Source organism: Poecilia reticulata, chromosome 10, assembly GCF_904066995.2.
Source record: "Poecilia reticulata chromosome 10, P_reticulata-male-v2, whole genome shotgun sequence".
NCBI classification, from domain to species: Eukaryota; Metazoa; Chordata; class Actinopteri; order Cyprinodontiformes; family Poeciliidae; genus Poecilia; species Poecilia reticulata.
This window is the reverse complement of record NC_088839.1, coordinates 1,888,944-1,908,419: the sequence shown is the minus strand read 5'-3', so window position 1 is coordinate 1,908,419 and position 19,476 is coordinate 1,888,944. Positions and strand designations below refer to the sequence as shown.

Sequence of the window (19,476 nt, the reverse complement as noted above, 5' to 3'; positions counted from 1 at the left end):
TCAATCTGAAAAGAAACAGAATAAGCGGTGGAGGTGACAATGACTCAAGAAGCAAGAGTTTGTTCTGCAACTGGTGGGTTGCTGGTTTGAACCACATTTCCATCTGTCTGAGTTGTTGCTACAATGCATCTTTCAATCATCAGCGTGTGAATGAATGAACAACAGAATGTACTGTTTGATGAGGTCTTCCATGTGCCATGTGGGTTATTCTTTGGAATGATACCATGTACTCCCTGACTGTGTATGGTAATGAAAAAGAATAACGTAGCCTCTTTACACAAAGAATCTTAGATTATATCTACAGCCCCATTCAAGAAATTAGAATTATTATTGAAAAGTCCATTCATTCAGAAAATGTATTCCTATAAGAAACCTTATGACTTAACTACACACAGATGGATGTTTGAAGTTTTGCATTTCTGTTAATTATGAGGATTTTTTTGTTTTTGCACAGTTGATGAAAAGGTTATGGACAATGGAAATTTACCAAACAGAATCAGTTATAAATAAATATGATAGTTAACCAAAATTTAACTTATAACTTTAATACAATTTCTGTATGTAACGCTAACTGAAGCTAGGCGCCTGACTACAGCCAAGTATAACAACAGGCACTCGGATAGGTTCAGCTATGGAGCCCGTGTATGTGAATAAAACACAATCAGACAAAGTAAATTGAAGTTACTGTATGCATGCTTGTTTTTTTCATATATTTAAGAAGATATGAAATAATAATAATGATATTTATAATAACAGTGATTTTCTATTAATATAACCAAAAGACACAACAAGAAAAAAGCAACAAAAACAATAAACCCTGATGACATCCAAGAGTTTTTTCTATTTTGAGTCCATTTGTGAATCCAGGGTGATTCATGGTCCATCAATCAATAAGCTGACTGTTTTTAGTCCATGATCCAATGGAAATGGGTCCAGAATGAGAAAGGTAGATTTAAATCCTACCGCAAAGCTGCGGTGATCCGGTTAGCTCGCCATCTTAGGTTGACACAAGGGGTGGAAAAAAATCCTGACCGTCGAGCGGTAGACAGAAAACACCCAATGTAATAATTCGGTTGTGTTAATAAGCCTCGATCCAGCCGTGTTCTTCCTTACGTTTGGAAGACGCCAAGACGAGCAGCTAGCCAAAGCAACAGCAGCAACATCAATGGAGGAGATCCGAGTTGACCTGTGACCCGGAACTTAAAGTGTGTCGTCACTTGGACCCGTCAAAATAAAATATGGGTTGATTATTTTGTGCTGGTTACATGTATTTCATGTATTTATTCCTTCAGGAACTGTGGCTCTTCTGAGGAGAGGCTTATTGGTTCATAGGCCAAGAGGAGGCCGATACAGATTATCCTTCAGGCAAGGTGATAAGTACTGTAAGCACTGAGGGTGGTTCAAGGGACAGTGGCCTCGTCCAGAAGCATGTGTTGGGTGGCTGACCAGAGCTGCCGATTCAAACAAAGTCTCAAGGAAATATCAAAAGGAAAGGTCTGCAGAGCACTGACAAACATGAAGCAAGTCACCAGGAATCATGGACCACTTCAGCAAGAATTGTAGGTGTTTTGGTACCACCTGTAACTGACACTGGAAGACCATTCAAGCATCATAACACATCATCTGTAATCATACCACTCTGGATCCACTAGAGACAGAAAGCTGTCTCTAGTGGACAGCTTTCTGCAAATATTGGTTGCAATATCAACCAATATTTTTGGTTGATATTGCACTTAGCAGTGATGCAGCCATACTGACAGTCAATGGACTGTTAGGCAGCCACAGTTTTTGAACTGTATTTTTTTTTAAACCACTGCAAGGGGCCAGCTGTACTGAGAGTTAGTAGAAATGTCAGTCTGAAAAGATCTAAGGAGACATTATTGAAACCTCAGGACCATGTCGGGTGTAGGGGTAATGTCCAAATCCTCCACAGCTTGTTCTGTTCCACTGAAACTCCAGCTTACAGTTTCTACTTCTCTTCACCCACTCACTCCTTTTGCATCCCTCAGCCTCTCTCTGTCCTCTTCCCCTTACACCCTCAAGCTAATTGAGGCAGGTGGCTCCTTTTATTCTTCCTCTCCAAAGCTCTCAGTTCTGCAGTTGCCAGGCATTACACTTTGTGTGAGAGTGTTTATGTATGTGCTTGTGCTGTAGCAGTGATTTTCCTCTTGTATTGAATCTGAATTGGTGGCTGTGGAAGGAGCCTTGGTGCATGTTGAGTCCTGTGAGAGTGTGTATGTGACTCTCTTTTCATCCAGCAGTGGCCTCTCCAAATGCCATTCTCTGGGCTTGAACATGCAATTAATCTATTCAGCTTGATAAGAGGATCTAGTTAAAGTTTCACAAATACTCTCTCACTATATATCTCTCTCTCTCACGCACACACACACACGGACACAGAAATACCGCTTTCGTACATAGTTGAAAGAGGTATTTCAACTATGTAAATACCACTTCTGCAACCAGAAGTGGTCGGGGAACAGAGTGATTCAAAGAGATGTAACCACAATGGATTATGTCTGTTATGGATGACTGATTGTTTGGCTGACAAAGTCAACAGTCTAGTAAATGTGTTCAATCGAGTGCTGATGCTCTCACAACAAGTCAGCGTGAAGAAAAAGTAACCAACTGCTCTTGGCATGGCTTCATTAATTTTTCTTTCTCCATATTATAAAAATGACTTAGTTTGGACTGCAGTCAGTTTAGTTTAGATGAAATGTTTAACACATCAATAGACGAGTCAATGAAACTAATATAGGATTGTTTATGTGCAACATATTCATATTCAAATTTGTGAAAATAATGACAAATTATCAAATTTGTGATTCTCAAGAGTTGAGTCCCAAGTAAAGACTCACCCCTTGTCTTGGGGTGAGTGTGCATCTCATGACCACTAGGGGCAGTTAATCAGCTTCAAAGACAACTTCATACTGTAGAAAAGTTCATTGTTGAAGAAAGTATTGACTAGAGGACCTATAACAAGGAAGGTTTTTTTTTTTATCTTGTTTTATATTGAAAGATGTCCAGGTAATAAATGTGTTGCATTAAGATTATCACATTATGCACTGATGCTTAGTACAACTTTGGTTAAGATGTTGTTATTGTATGTTTCTATGCATAATTTACAAAAGTTAAGTTGGAATAAACAATTTAAAAAACCCTATTTTGTACACTTGGGGTAATTTGTTTAGATACTATTATGTAATTAGATACAATTAATATTAGTATTACTAATAGTGACTGGTCAAGGGAAATGTATAAACATGTCAACAGAAAAAACACAAATTTCTGAGAAAATAGTAAATTGAAGTTATAAACAGGTAATCCCATACTTTAAATAGAGGTTTTGGAGGTTTTAAAATAACAAACTTTGTGTTTGAATTCAGCTTGTTTACAGAGTATTTTGAGTATTTTACTCCTTGCTGCTTTAGGGAGGGGAAACACACAGCCGATAACATATGCTCTTTGAATGAGCACATTTGTTGTTGTGGATTTCAGCCAATCAGTTGGGTAAAGCATGGCTACCTATTTAAGCAGTTTGGTTTCTGTTATTGATCAAAGATAAACCAAGTTTAACACCTTGATCACAAATTGAATACTGGCTTTCATAGTGCATTGCTCAGAGGCGCTGCAATGCAACATATCAGAAGCTATCGCAATCAACATTTGAAGAACCCGACATGGAGGATGCATAACTTTGACTGTAAATGCAACAAGAAAAAAAAAGAGTTTTCCACTTGGGACACTGCCCTGCAGCTGCAAACATTCCCCAGAGTTCATGTACAAAGTACTGATGGATTATTATACAGCAGAAGGAGAGCAGCAGGACATCTTGAAGCTAAGAGGCATGCAGTCCTTGCTTCAGACACAACGTTTTTCAGAAGGACACAGAAGAAAACGTGGCAGGACTGCAGGAGGCGCTGCAGTCTCCAGGAGTACTGACCACCCTGCAGTAAGATTCAGGCTGGAGGTCACAATACTTTCAGTTTCCCGTCTTGGGATGAGTGTCAAGACTTACTTCAATTGTTTTAGAACACTATTAAAATACATATAGTAGTACTAAAGAATGTTTTATGATATGTATTTAACCCTAGTTTGTGTGAGGACTGAGGGAAACGTGGAGGACTGTGGCAAATGATATAAGTTTTACATGTGTGGGGTCCCATTTGTAAACACAAGGGTTAAGACTTGCAACATAACATAACTGAGTTTATTGATCTTTTTGACTGTCCTGATTAGTTACATCGACCAAGCTGGCTGATGTAGGAGCCATGAAAAATCGCTGTCAACGTGGAGCTGAACTTCCCACATGTAAAGTTTTTGTAATATTTCTGCCCCAACTAAAATTGAAGAAATAAATCTGTTACACAATTTATGTTACAATATGCAGTAAGAACCTAATTTAAAGTGGAAGGGACCATGGATCATTCTAGACAGTTCATCCCATCACCGTTTTACCATCACAAAGTAATAACAGTGGAATAATAATAATTATGATAATAATGATAATAAAGAAATACAAATTAAGCTGCTAGAGCAGAGGTCTGCAAACTGCTGCTCCAGAAAGGCAAGTAGAGCTGTGGCTTTTTTGTTGGTTTGTTTGTTTCATTCCTTTGTTCAGAGCCTCCATGATAAAACACTGACCAATGAAATGTAATGCGAGAAAATATATATATGGAAACTTAGAACATCAACATGGAGTAAAACATTTTTTTGTATTTTGTTTGAAAAGGTTATTCAGTCAGTCCATCCTACTGAAATCCACTGACTTGTAGTAGCACTTAAAATTATAACTTAGATCCTCTAACTGAATAAGTTAATTACAAAGTTATTTTGAGTATTGTTGCTTTAAAGGATACATTAAATTCATTTTACTTGCTAGTAATTGGCAATAACGGCAGAAGAGAGAAGAGAAGCACGGAATCGTCCCACCCTCAATGGACCAGTAACTCATTATTCTTGTTCAGTGAGGTGGAGAAATACCACTTTCTTGGGAATTCCCTTTACCACACACACTAACAGAAAGGATATATACACACAGATCATGGTGTGTTCCTCTGAGAAATTCAGAGATGATTGTTGTGAGAGAGGCAGTTTTAAGCGGAAATAAGGCAGCTAAAGCCATAATGAAATAGGTCCTCTAGGGAAAATGCAGCCAGACAAATTGATGTTACACTGCTCACTAAAATCTAACTGAGGTCCCTGCTGAATCTTCCTAGAAGGAAAAGGAGGTCTAATGAAAATACAGTTCAAGTTTCTTTAATAGAAATTTGATGATTTAAATATTCAGGAAAAAGAAAGGAATTCTGATTATTCCGTTGAATGAGAAATGCATGAGGTCTATAGACAGGCTGCTAATGTACAGTGTCCAGCATTGACCAAGAGACTTACACAGCTTCACTCTCACCAAAAAACATTGTAAAAAGTCATGTTGTGTCTCTAAATGTAGCTAAATAATTTGCCGCTCTTCACCGCTATTGGCGCTTCGCCTGAACACCCAGTTTGGACCCGCAATGAATTATGGGATAGGGTGGGACATGAAGGATACACCAGACCCATCCTTCAAATCTGGGGGAAAGAAGTACGTACCTGTTGGCCGCATTTGGAGGATAGGCTTTGACATAAGCGGTCTACAAATCCGGCCTTCGAAAGATGCAGCCCCTGAATTCAGACACAACTGTTGGATTGATGTTCGATTGATGTTGAACGTGACATCAATCGATGTCACGTTCTGTCAGCAGCCACTCTAGGGCGCATGTTCCCTTCAGAATGCATTATTATAACTATTTAAAATTAGGTTCATGAAATAATTTACAACTGGCAGCCAGCGTACTTCACTTCTCTTCGTCCGCCTGATCTGAATGAGGCAGATGTTTTATATTGAATATTTGTAAGCGTGACCAACCCTGACTGAACAGTTTCCTTCACTCCTCGTTCCTCTGCTGCCATTGTTAAAACTACAGGCAGACTCGTTTTATGTATTGCTTATATTTATTGTAAGCAACACAGAAAATTATCATTGTTCACAACCTCTCCTTCTGTGCTCGGACTGATCGGTTAAAAAATGTAATGGAGACAATCCAAGGCAAGGGAAGAAACCCCAGACTGAGCTGGAAATGAGAATTTATTCGAGTGGAATTGCACTGGACGGCACTTTTACTTTAAAGAGTTTTGTTTAGGTGATGCTGCACAAAGAAACTTTTATTGAAACATTGCACATTCCCCTGATGACTCTGGAAGTGAGTATCTTTATCATCTGTTGCTCTACGTGCCAGGCACAGCAGAAGCAGCGAACATTTAACAGCTACATGGGGAACATACACTGGAACAACCAACCCAGGTTCGTGAGAGGAACACACTGTTCTGGCACATAAAAGGCATTCATAAGTGGAGGAAACTTTGTGATCGGGGGAGTTAACTGCAGTTTTTGCCTTAAAGAATTCTTACAGTTTTTGGAAACATTTGACCAAGATGTGAGACTACAGAAGGCGACAAAAAAACTCTACTAGAACTAGGATGTCGTTCTCCTGGAAAACATTTTATTCCTTTAACACATGATTCAATTGAACAGGAAAAACATAACACATGGGAGAGCTACAACACAGCAAATCAAATGAGAGGGTCAAAACTTGAGTGAAGTCTTGTAGAAAATGAAAGAAAGCAAAGTGGATAAAGAAGAATGGACTCAATAGACCAAGTACTGACAGTACCAGAGAAAGGGAGAGAGAAATGGCTGGTAGCTCTCAGGGCAGGACTGTAGTGATTTATCTCAGAGGTCTGCATTAGTTAGATGGATGTTGCCTTGCATAGATTAAAATTACGATACATTCATCAATGCAGAAGACACAAATGCATTTACAGTCAGGAACGAAACAAGGCAACTGCTGCTGGGGGCAATCAATGTGCATAATTAAAAGAGTAATATAGAAAAGCTCTTTGTCACTTGGCCAGAGAGGCTTCCACAAAACTGCTGCAAATCATCATGTAGAAATGACTGTCTGAAACTAGATTGTACCAGATACGTATGCTGCTTAAACAGACCTAAGAACACTGTTTGACTAAACATTTCCTCTTTTAGAACACTTATGATTACCAATATTTTTTCTATTTTCTGTATTAAAAAAATCAACTCTGCAATTTAAAAGCATTACTTTTCTTCACAAAGTCATTCTTTTGTCTTTTTGTATATATACCTGAACTAGCTGACGCTGAAATAAAAACATCTTCATGTCCATGTGTCCTCATATGCGGACGTTACATTTTTGCCTTTCTGACCATGATACTTCACCTTTTTGAAGTCGGACCCATTGGCTCATTAGTAGACACTACCAGCATCCTCTAGTGGTACCATGACAATGTAACATGCATTTTAGTGAAAACAAGATGATGGTGATCCCACCGAAAAGACAACTCTTGCAGAAAATGGCAGATATTAAAAGCCAAATCATATATCACACTTGAAACTAGTGTACTCATGTACAGTCGTGGATTTAGTTTCATAATTTATGCACATTTGATACATTTTGCAATTGCAGTAAAGTTCAATGTCAGTAAAGGTGAAGTACTCATTTGGGGACTTTGGGACTATATTTCCCTATTAATTGTGCCATGACTTTGGATTAACCTGAAAATATTTGTAAGTTTTTACAAATGTAAATATTTATTATAAGTGATATTTGGTCACACATTTTGGTTAGTTATATCTGTGATCATTGAAAACAGCTTACAAGCATAAATAATTGATGCAAGTGGTAAATTTTTCCAGGGAAGCATTTTAAAACACCAAACATGGAGAACCTGAACAGATTCTGGCTAGACAAATAGAAAATACATGCAATACAAAATGACAAGTTCTGGAAAGTAAAATATTGAATGAATTTTGTACTCAATGGCTGCCACCTGCCATTCCACTGGAATGTCTCTCAGTAGATAAGTAAACCATCCTATTCACTGGTACCTGCCCATCCCAACAGCATATACCACACAATAAAGTTTGAATAAAGATCTTTGTTTTTACTTTTTTTTTTTGTTTTACATTGGAATGAATTGTGCTGGAAATTGAAGCCTACCAAAGTGCTTGGTACACTGATCTCCCAACCAAAGTTAATTCCTGTAACTTTGGTTACAGTAATGAACCAAAGTTCATTCCTGTTTGAAACATTTGTTTGAAACGTTGCTAAATGGTACAAAAGTGTATTGTAATCAAATCAAATCTTACCAATGTGTCTTTTGGCAATGGTCAAAAACCAGGTTGGGCATTGTGCATGAGTACACCCCCAAGATGGGTGGATCAAAATGTCAGACAGAATAAGCTACAACTGAATGAGTGTCTGGACTAGAAGTGGACAATGCACACTTACACATTTTACTGACCTTGCTCTTATTAATATTTTACTGCTGTATTGCCAACACAACCAGGAAAATGGCATCCCAAGAAAGACGATCATGACATTTCTCGAGTTTCACATGGTGATAGCTCCAGTATCCCTCAACAAGCACAATGTCCTGAACAAAGATCTCATGATGCAGAGGGAGAGAATGCACAGTGGCGCAAAAAGTGGGTATGCAGCGCATGCAACGCATAGGGGCGCTGAACCAGAAGGGGCGTCAAAACCCCATTTGGAGTGGGCGGCGAGGCGATGTCTTCGCATACACTTCAGCGTGCCCTTACGCTCCTCTACCTCGCGCATATAACGGGGTAAATGTAGCAATTTTTAGCTTTCACATGTCTTCGTCTCGGGGGAGGGCGGCGATTTATGTTTTCGTATCCACCTAAATAATATGTAGTTGCGACCCTGAGAATGCACACCCTCCACAGTGAAGGAAAGGATCTTGGGTCACACAGATCCCACATGTTTCTGTTTACAAATGCTTTGCTGTTCATCTCCCAGGGATGGCGGACCTAAAAAATCTAATGCATTGCAGAGGACAGGGCTGCCCCGGGAAATCCTGTGATTTCCTGCTACTTAGATCTTTGGGGAGCTACAATAGTTCCCTGATATATGCCCTGGTCCCAGTGTCCTCATATGTAGACTTCATTGCTTTTTTAGAGACTTGCTAATTGTGGAAAGCTGAAATCTGGCTAATTGGGACCTTGGAATTTCAAATCGCAAAGAATTTTTGTAGATGCAAAGATAAACCGACTGTCCTCATATGGGGATGTCCTTTCAAAAAAAAAAAAACTACTTCCTGTATCATAACAGGGTTTTGTTATTAAACTTATAAGCTCCAACAAATCCCATATAACTTGGAGAATAAAAAAATGCAAACTAAGCAAAGGTTTGGGTCTCAGGAGGAATAAATACTCGAGGTTTGGGACCAAAGAACTGACTGAGATTTTTAGTGATTGACAAACGGCCAATTCTACAAGAAGAGAAATAATTCAGAGCAGATTCAACTACAACCATCTTTCATTATCAGCATGTTGTTTTTGCAGCGATGTGCACCACATTATATGGCATCACGGACAAAAGGTTTGGGCGTAATAGGCCAAAGGAGTCTCCAACTCTAGGTGTCGAGAACCAGTGTTCTCCAGCCTTTAGGTATGTCTCTGGTCCAACAGACATGAATCAGATTAATTAATCAAACTTTGTGTTTGAATTCAGCTTGTTTACAGAGTATTTTGAGTATTTTACTCCTTGCTGCTTTAGGGAGGGGAAACACACAGCCGATAACATATGCTCTTTGAATGAGCATATGTGCTCTATGTAACCCCATAGGGGTTACATCTATGAAACGGGTGTGATAGTACCGTTGTTCTATCACCCCCGTTTCATACCGGACCACTTAAAGCTCCGTGTTAACGCTATAAAATGAACGCTCTCTATCGTGGTATCACCCATAGAGGGATTTCTTTATTTAAATGGGTTCATTTTTCAGAGGGATACAAAGTGAAGGTATCGTGATTTTAGTATTTACATCTTTATAAGAGCGATTTTCTGTTGTCCTTCCATGGAAGCAGGCAGCTTTCAAATGGAAATAAAACACTTTTTAATATAAGTTGCTGCTTTGACATGATCACAGAACTGCCAAAACATATGTACAAAAATCCTCAATAAAACATAAAATATTAGAAAATCAGACACCAGACAAAGTGAATCACAGCAACGTCATCAGCCGGTGTAACGCTGACCTGATGCAGTGAAGCTACTAGCAGGAGAGGAGCTGCGCCAAGAGCTACAAACACTGAATAGAAGAAGAGCTGCCATCGATACAGTTGCAGCAAAGCATGATTTATTGTTACACAATAGTTTCATCAAGTTGCTCAAAGTCTAAACTAGGGGTGTAGTGATACAATAATTTCACAATACGATATACAATATTCTGGTCACGATACAATATGTATCACAATATTTGTTGAGCGATACAATTCGATACGAATCAGTGCATTTTTACGATTTTCTGAAAGATTTTAGAAGGACAGAGTAATTTTAGTGACATTTTGTGTTCCATAGACTTGAATTTAGTTAACTGAAAACTGATTAAAAGCACCAACTCCACAATACCTGACTCTGATTGAACAGTCTAACAGTCTGCAGCTGGACAAAATGAATCAAAGATGCAGTGAGAGAATTAGTTTCTGTCATTTAATTCATGTGGATTTGACATAAAACTCAAAAATGTAAACGGTAATCCAGGAGCAGAGTGGGGAGATTATCACCTCTGTATAATCTCAATATGCAAATGATATCACTTATGTTTTTTCTTTTGGACACTGACTGCATTTTGGAGTAAAAATGCAGCCACGAATCCAGTCTTTTGGACTATAAGGTAAAAGGTTTTTCTACCTTGGTTCCCGGAGTTAGCTGTGGCTGTAAGCTGCTTTCTTCTAACTGCTATAGTCGTGGCTCCACCTCACCCCGTAGTGATCGACTCCCTGCAGCTACGCAGCGCCGCTATTCCCCTGCTTGGATCTCTGAGTAGCTGCCTCTCAGACTGCCAGGATCTCATCGTACTCTCAGTCTCTGATAATCTTTTGTCTGCTGCTAATAACACAGCGCCGCTGCGCGCCCGCTTCAGATATTATCAACCTATGTTCATTCTTCAGGTAATCCTTTACATACAGAACAGAAACCGCTAAGCTAAAAACTAATTACGAAGTGAATGCTACCCAGGGCCGTGCAGAGACCACTAAAGGGGCAGGTGCTCAACAACAAAAAAAGGGCCCATCTAACCGCATTTTAGGACAGAATATTAACAAAGCCACTCAGCTTTCAGAGTTTAATAAACAATGATAAATTACAAAAATGTGAGATATACAATCGAACATCTCCATATAGAGCATAACACTATGCCTATGTAAGATATTTTATTAGTAATTTCTTTCTGCAGGTCTATTTTGTTATAGGAAAATATTGCAATATTCAAACCCGCAATTCAGCAAGATATGTAAATCAGAGCTGGACCACCAGACATATTTTGTCTTTACTGAATTACACTATTAAAAATATAAACAAGGGCGGGGTACACCCTGGACAGGTACCAGTGTCTGTCGCAGGGCCTTTTTAGTTATCTTATCTTGCTATTAGCTAGCAGCTAGCTAATAGCACAACAACAACAGCCTAATATCTGTATTATAGAAATACTGGTGTTCCGGGCACGACCCACCGGGAGGAGGCCTCGGGGAAGACCCAGGACATGCTGGAGGGACTATGTCTCTCGGCTGGCCTGGGAACGCCTTGGGATTCCAGGGAGGAGCTGGAAGAAGTGGCTGGGGAGAGGGAAGTCTGGGCCTCCCTTCTGAAGCTGCTGCCCCCGCGACCCGACCCCGGATAGGCGGAAGAAAATGGATGGATGGATGGAGAAATACTGGATGGATAGATAAGAACAGTTTCTCCTCACCTGCCTGTCTCCTCCCGCTTAGTAGTTCTGTCAGTGTCTGTTGTATTTCATTACCTCTCTGCTTAAACCGCGACTCCGAGCTGAAGCAGAAACGATACTTCAACGTTTTCCATAATCTGACAAGTAGCAAGTCTCCACTTTATTCACCAAAAACTGTTCTGTGATCTGGAACGTTCGCTACGTTGAGCTCCAGTTAGCCGCCTTATCTCACTGTGAGAGAGGCAACTGCGTCATGCGTCACGGGCAAAAGGTCAAAGGTAACAAGGTGACCGGCTTATTAGGTTGTACAAAAAAGAAACAAAAAAGCAAAGAATTTTAGCACATGTTTTTATGTGTCAGAAGAGGGCTTAGGAAATAATAATATCAAAAAAATAATTTAAAAAAATTGACCAAAAGGGCACTTTGGGGCAAGGAGCAAAAAGGGCAGGTGCTCAAGCCCCCCTTGCTCCCCCCTCTGCACGTGCCTGATGCTACCAGTCGAAATGTGCATTAATTTTGCGATCTCACTGCTTTTGCTGCTACTCCGTTCCGTTTCTCTTTCACGGTTACTTGCGCAGCTTTACTTCGTTTCTCAGGAACAAAATACAGCCCATCGTTATTTATTGAAGATTTTACATTTCCAAAAACACAGGAATCTAATGTTTCGTTTCGCTTTTGACATTTCTCTGACATTCGGAAAAATATGGTTTACTAATTTTAGCATAACTCCGGTTATACTTGGTCCATTAACACAATTTAAAAACTGGTGTGTAGTTTATAATGTGCACTTTAAGCTCAAGTTGAAAGTGAGACTGAGGGAGGCGGAGCCTTGCTGCTACGCCGTAACAAACTAGACGTTAAAAAGAGCTATAAGGTTGTGGACCCCTATGGTTTAACGGATCGATACTCGCGGATAAAAAATCGATACTTTCCGAGGGCAGAAAATATCGATATATATTGCTGAATCGATTTATTTATACAGTTGTTGTGATTGTAAGATGTAAAGTTTCCCTTCGACCAAACACCCCCCAAAGGAATCCCAGCGCCCCCCTTTTGGAAAAATTTCTGTCAGCTTCCTGTCCCCTGTCCTCTAGCCATGACCAGCGCCACTTGTTTTTAATTCCTTTCTCAACTAAACGTGTTTCTTTACCGGGTGAGACCACCTCCATCTTCTTTCATATTGCTTTTTATTTCACCACCGAACCGAACACATGCGCTTCTTTTCTACAAACCGTTTTACAGTCATTGAAACACGGGAGCTAGAACTATGATTGGCAGACATCTTTGTCTATTATCTACAGTTTAGTTGAGGCGGGCCGTTTGGTCAAAAGCCGGAAATCCGGCCACCAGCCAGAGCTCTTTGAGCCCTGGAGTAACGCATTACTGATGTGTTAATGGCACAATAGTTTATGATATTTCTGCTCAAGCTATTTAGTGATCTGTCAGTTATCCGATATGCGTCCCCCCCAATGACAGACTCGTTCCTACGCCCTTGTGTAACCCCATTAGGGGTTCTCTTCTTGTAGAACTGACTGTTTGTCAGTCACTAAGAGCTAAATAGACTAAGCTTAATATTCATGACACCAAGTCATCCATCTTTCTCATAACAGTAAACAAGAAAAAATTGGATACAGAAAATATCTCCGTTTAGAGTTCTTCAGTGTTCTCCAGTTAGCAGTTAGATTTTATAAGCAAGTGACACTCCTATCAAACATTTTTCTCAGTTAATTTTAACATGTCAGAAACACAAGTCATGTTACTTTGTTTAATTCTGTGCAACTTACAACATTTTCTGTGAGCCCTTAATGGTGACAGGTGTGCTATATGTCAATGTGTAGGCAGGTGTTCTTGTTGGGACCACTAGGCCTTCTAGAAATGATAAGTTAGCTCTAATGAGACATTTGTGAGTCTAGGATTAAGGCTGGTACAGCTGCAGCAGTTAGAGAAGATTGTGTGTCCAAACCTTGAGGGGGTCTTTCCATTTGGACTGTGCATGTTCCCCCTGTGCTTACATGGAACTACTTCAGATATTCCGGCCAAATGTGGAGTCCAAAAACCTCCACATTAAGCTTATAGGTAATTTTGAAGGTTTTAATGTTTTCTTGTACAATTTTTACTGACTTATAAAGCAAAGAGAAAATCATTAAACTATTTATGTTTGTCATAATAAGATACTAAATATGATAGAGGTGGAGTTAATACAGAACTGAAAATAAATGAGACTTAAAATATAAGTCCCAGCAATCAGACCATGATGAGGGGGGATTCCCATGGGTGGAATTGACTCAGGAACCACCTGATTGATAGAATAACATTGGATGTTTTAAGGACCCACTTGAAAAAATTCCAATGAAATAAGATCCGACATCTTGAGTTCAGACTGGAGCTAATCCCATGCTATGGGAGCCATCACACTGAATGCTAATGCTGGTTGCACCGTCTGATCTGATTAACGAAGGAAGATCTGCTGCTTGCTGAGCTGAACGACCTTGTCATGTTCAGCAACTAGCCAGAGCCGAAAGGAAAAATGTTTTCTTCCAAACAAACCAAGTAAGTTAAAAAAAATGCTGCTGCATGCAGATAATTACTAATTAATCCATGTCTGTGTGTCAAAGTAAGTTTGAACTTATTCCTTGCAACTCACTGAGTTTCAGGGAGAAACCATGCAGGTAATCAGACAGGATTCTTACAGACATTGCAGAATTACTCTCATTCATACTCCAGTGCACAGTAAGGTCCTTGTAGACCAGGAGAAAGCTCATATTTTAAGTGCAATCCTTTAATTTCATTGTTTCTATTGCATGTAATTACTGGGGTTACAGTCAGTGGATTTTGTCATCGTAGTGTGAAGACATGATGTGGATTCAATGTACATTAGCTCCTTTCTACCTGTCACTGTGATGGCTGGTTAACAGAGCATTAGAAATACATTGTCTCCTAAAGTTTTATTTTCTTCTTTTACTATAATTATTTCATAATTTATACATTTTTCTTATTAATCTTTTTTCACTTTTACTTTATATCTTACGTGAATATTACTGGCCTAGTTAAGGAGTTTATTCACAAGTATTTCAACTGGAAGTTGAAGAGTTTACTTAAATTCTGTTGTGGAAATAGGAAGTTGTTTGTGTATGTGTGTATTGCTTTCTGTTTGAGGATGCTGGTGTGTGAACTTGCTAAGTCTGTTGTTGAACAGCACCACACCTCACCAGGCTGGTATTCATAAAATAACTGACAGCTTGTGAGCTGTATGTCTATAAAATCCTGGTGAACTCCCAACTTGCTAATTTTGATTAAAATTACAAACTCTATTAAAGGTTACACTTGGCCCTTATTAATAGTTGTTGATAACCAAATCAAATTATTGTTGCACAAGTAAAATACTCTAGTTCCACAGTCAACACAATGATCAGAAATCATTTGAACACTAGATAAGATCAGTCAGAATGTGTTTCACTTTGAATCTGATTGGCCTGAATTTACTCTCTTTTTTTTTTCAATTTTCCTTGTGTTGTGAATTGGTTCTACAATATATAAAACTGAATTGAACTGATTTTAACAATGACCATCTCTACCTGTAAATGGAGATGAAAATTGAGCATCCATAAACACTTTTAAAAAACAGATCAACATGTATTCTGGCCAAAGACACAACCAGAGTTTATGTTTCTATTTTGAAAAACAACCGTTATATTCCATGTGTCAGTGCAGGGGGGAGACGCACATATTACTGACAGAGAAGTTCATGTTGCAACCTGTCTAGACACAAATGCAGTAATGAGCTGGCAATGTCTAGAAAGAAGAATGCATTTTGCTCCAGGAACACCTGGAGTGCTAACAGCAAATTGAGAAAAGAATCAATGTTACAGACTGATTGAAGTAACTTGGATGGGACAGAGAAAAGAGGGAGCACTTATGCCACCTAAAGTGAGGAAAGACTGAAGATCAGAGGATACTGGAGCTCATGACCTGAACGGACTGATGTGAGCAAAGCTGGTAAAGGTGGATCTTCTTTTTAGAACCCTGTAGTCACCTGATCCCTACCTGTCATCAAGCACCACTTTTGTGATAGCGGATAGCGAATGAATCATTTTGACACCCATTTTATCTATTTTAACTCAGAGGCTGGAGCAGCTAGCAACTGCTGAAGCTGGGTTTATAGTTGAGGCATTGAGTCAGGGCACGCCAACCCTGCTGCATATGCAGTTTGTCCCAGCCTCATGCACCTCTGGACCTTTGCAGCTCAGCGCGGATCATCACCGTTCACAAAACAGGACGATTTGGAAGATCAAAGCCTTGGTGGTTTACCAGCATAAACCACCAAGGCTTATGTTGGTGGTTCCAACTAACATAAGCCTTAACTATATACGCTATTCCGCTCTCTTGGTTCACACACACTCAACACAAACTTCAAAAGTGCAACTATAACTCGGACTTCAGTCCCTGATATCACTGCTGTATCGCCAAGGGAGAAGAAAGGAGACATAAGCTACTGGAATTTATAATCACCAACAGTTTACAGCTAACTCACACAATGTGAATAATGATTGCTATTACTTAACTTGACTCAATGGCTGTGCTGACAGTGTTGCTGTGCTTGAATCGCTGCTAACAATCAAGTCAGGTTCATCAGACAAACAAAATATGTGTCCAGTTTTTGTAACTTGCCTCTTGCTCTTTTTTTTCCTTTCAGTTTTGTCGATCCACTTTTATGCAAATACGAAGAGCTACTCATGTTAACTTAGTCTGTAAAAATGCTTCAACTTGTTTGCAATCTGTTGACAAGTGACTGATTAAGACGGAGGTGGATGGTTGGTGACAAGTTTTACCCAAAATACACTTGGAGACAATATTGGTGATCCACTTGTAAATTTGAGTGTCATAAAGAGAAAATAAAGCCAGTCATGTAGGACAACGTTCCATTCAATATTTCACACCTACTACATCACTAAAATCAGTTGGTCTTGTAAAGGTTTTAGCAATCATGAGTCAATCTTGACTGGACAGCCTATATAACCCCCACATAATCTGGACATTAACATCAGAGGGCTTCTCTAGGTCTCCTCAAACGTGATACAGGCTTGGATCCCTGAAGGCCTATTCTGCCTCCCACCCGGTTCTCTTACGGGTCCGGGCCGGGGGTGTGCTGAACCTCCCACCCACCCCAAAACATCCACCACTAATAACATACGCGAGATAATATGGCACACCCCTATTAGTGATACACATACAGGTTGAAGTTTTTTCTCTTCTTTCTACTGAATGCTCCTCTGTGACAAGTCTTCTTTTATCTATTCATCTACCTCTTCTTGTTTTCTCATCTGTGAATGTCTCCATGCTGTGTTTCTCTTCATTAGACTCTTATGATTAAAAGCAGCTTAACATACCTACTGACATTGTTATTGAGCTTATATCTGTGTTAAATTAAGCTTCCGTGCATTGAATTTAAACGTTTTGATATGTTCTATGTCTACAGCTGATCTGGCTGTAGACAGCCAGATCAACAGTTTAACATAAACTGTTTTGCAGTTTATGCTAAAATAAACTGCAAAACAGTTTATTTTAGCATGTAGGCAACACTAAAAAACGTAAGTAAGGCAGAGATGCCACAGTTTATAAATTCACTTACATTGGCAAAGAAGGTGCAACACATACGTTCAACTGTTAACTGATACATGCAGACACATTCATACACAGAGACAGTTAATTGGACAGTACACATGGAGTTTGTGCTGAATGATGTGTGCATATTTTATTCCTTCAGATGTAACGTGTGTTTACTTTTTTGTGTTTTTTTTTAAAGGAACACAGGGACATCTTCTGTATCACTGTCACTGTGGTTGTGCACAGATGAACCCTGTGAGAGGCCTCAAGTTTCCACTTTCCCAGCTGACATGCAGTTGGTTTTGTCATGATCCGTGTTTCTGTGTTTATTTTGAGATTTTCTGTGTTTAGTCCCATTTCCCTGTGAGTCTCTGTCCTGTCCTCCCCGTTGATTGATCCCAGCTGTGTCTCGTTCCTGTGATTACCCTCCCAGTGGATTTAGTCTCACCTGTTGTCTGTGTTCCTCGTTGGATCCTTGTCTATTGTCGTCACGCTCCAGTAGAACTGCTAAGTCCTGGTTTGTGTTAGCTCTCTTTATGTCCTTCGAGTCAGTTACTACCAGCATTTAGCCGTGGGCTTGTTTCCTGCCGTACTGCCTGTCCTGGACTGTTACTGAGCTTTATTATCAATAAATTCATCATTTCATCTTAATCCTGGGTCCCACGTCTCTCCTCACCACCAACCACCCCACCATTCCTGACAGGTTTATTGGTCCACTTCCTCTGTGTGTGTGTGTGTGTGTGTGTGTGTGTGTGTGTGTGTGTGTGTGTGTGTGTGTGTGTGTGTGTGTGTGTGTGTGTGTGAGAGGCGTCACGGAAGAGGCGGGGCCTACTTTGGAGATCAGATCGCGCATGCCTTATGAGACAGTGAAGTTAGCTTCAAGTTAGATATTGGAGCTCCACAGTGTAAGCGGCGTTTAGCTCAAGGTTGATCCGATTTATGAACGATAATTTCGGCCAGCCGTTCTCTAGCGCTAAAGCACTTGGAGGTTCACCAAAGGCTTATTCCTGTTCTAAGGCCGCTTACTTCGGCTCTAAAGCCGGAGTAGAGTCCTAAGTGAACCGACGAGCCCTTGAGGAGGGATGCGCTGCATCTTTATAGCTAAATACGACACGGTGAAGCTGAGCAGTGAAACAGAGACTGAAGACCAGCAGCTCCAGCTCTGATCCTGACTGATCTTTCCTAAAAAAAAACCCTGGTTTTTAATGAACTTCTCCTCTAACAGCGGTTTCTCATCAGCTCTCTCTCATTAGAAAACACAGTATGAAAACGTGAGCTGCTAAGCTAACAATCAGTGGTTACTTCGGGTCAATTTAGCTACATAGGAAATATTTCTCGGTTGTTGAGAAGCAAATTTCTGGCTGCAAAGTCAAGTAATTCTGATCTTTCATCCTTACCTGTGAAGTGTGATGCCAATGAATCCAGTTTGTTTCGTAAAAAGGTTGAAACACACAGCACAGGACTTACGGAGCTCCGATCGTCCTGCTGCCACATAGAAGATGGCGGACGCTGTTACGTACGACTCAGCGCTCCATGAGGCGTCTACGTATTGATGTTTATGCCCACAACGAGAATTTAGCTGACCTTAATATTTCCTGTGTTTTATTTTGGTCATTATTGTTACACTCCGTGTTGATATGTGTGTGATAGGCGTGTCTATCGAACATTTATAGAAATACAGAACAAATCGCGTCCCAACATTTAACAGCCAAATACGGGACGATTCTGTATTTTATGGGACGGGTGGCAACCCTAACCACAAATCAATATGGAGCTGCTGGCTGCGTTGGAAAAGCACAAACCTGCATAAAAGAAGGTTAAAACAACAGAGCCAATTTTGCTTCTATTTTTCCTCCTCCCTACATCTGGCATCTGAACTCACTTCATGCTAGCTCATTCAACAAACTGCAGCTCTTTCTGCAGTGATGTCTATTTTCTTGTCTTCACTGTGACATAGGTCAAGCAGCAATTGCAGTGGGTCAGTTAAGGCATCCTGGAAAGTACCGCTTCGTTTATTGACCAAGAGTCTGGCTGATTGGTCCCCAGAGAAAA

At 40.0% G+C, this 19,476-nt stretch overlaps 1 long non-coding RNA gene across 1 annotated transcript in view; it reads right to left on the bottom strand.

Annotated features, from left to right (window-relative positions):
• The window catches only part of LOC145553040 (uncharacterized), a 462,758-nt gene that overhangs the window by 160,222 nt on the left and 283,060 nt on the right, over positions 1 to 19,476 (bottom strand). The window lies entirely within an intron of this gene.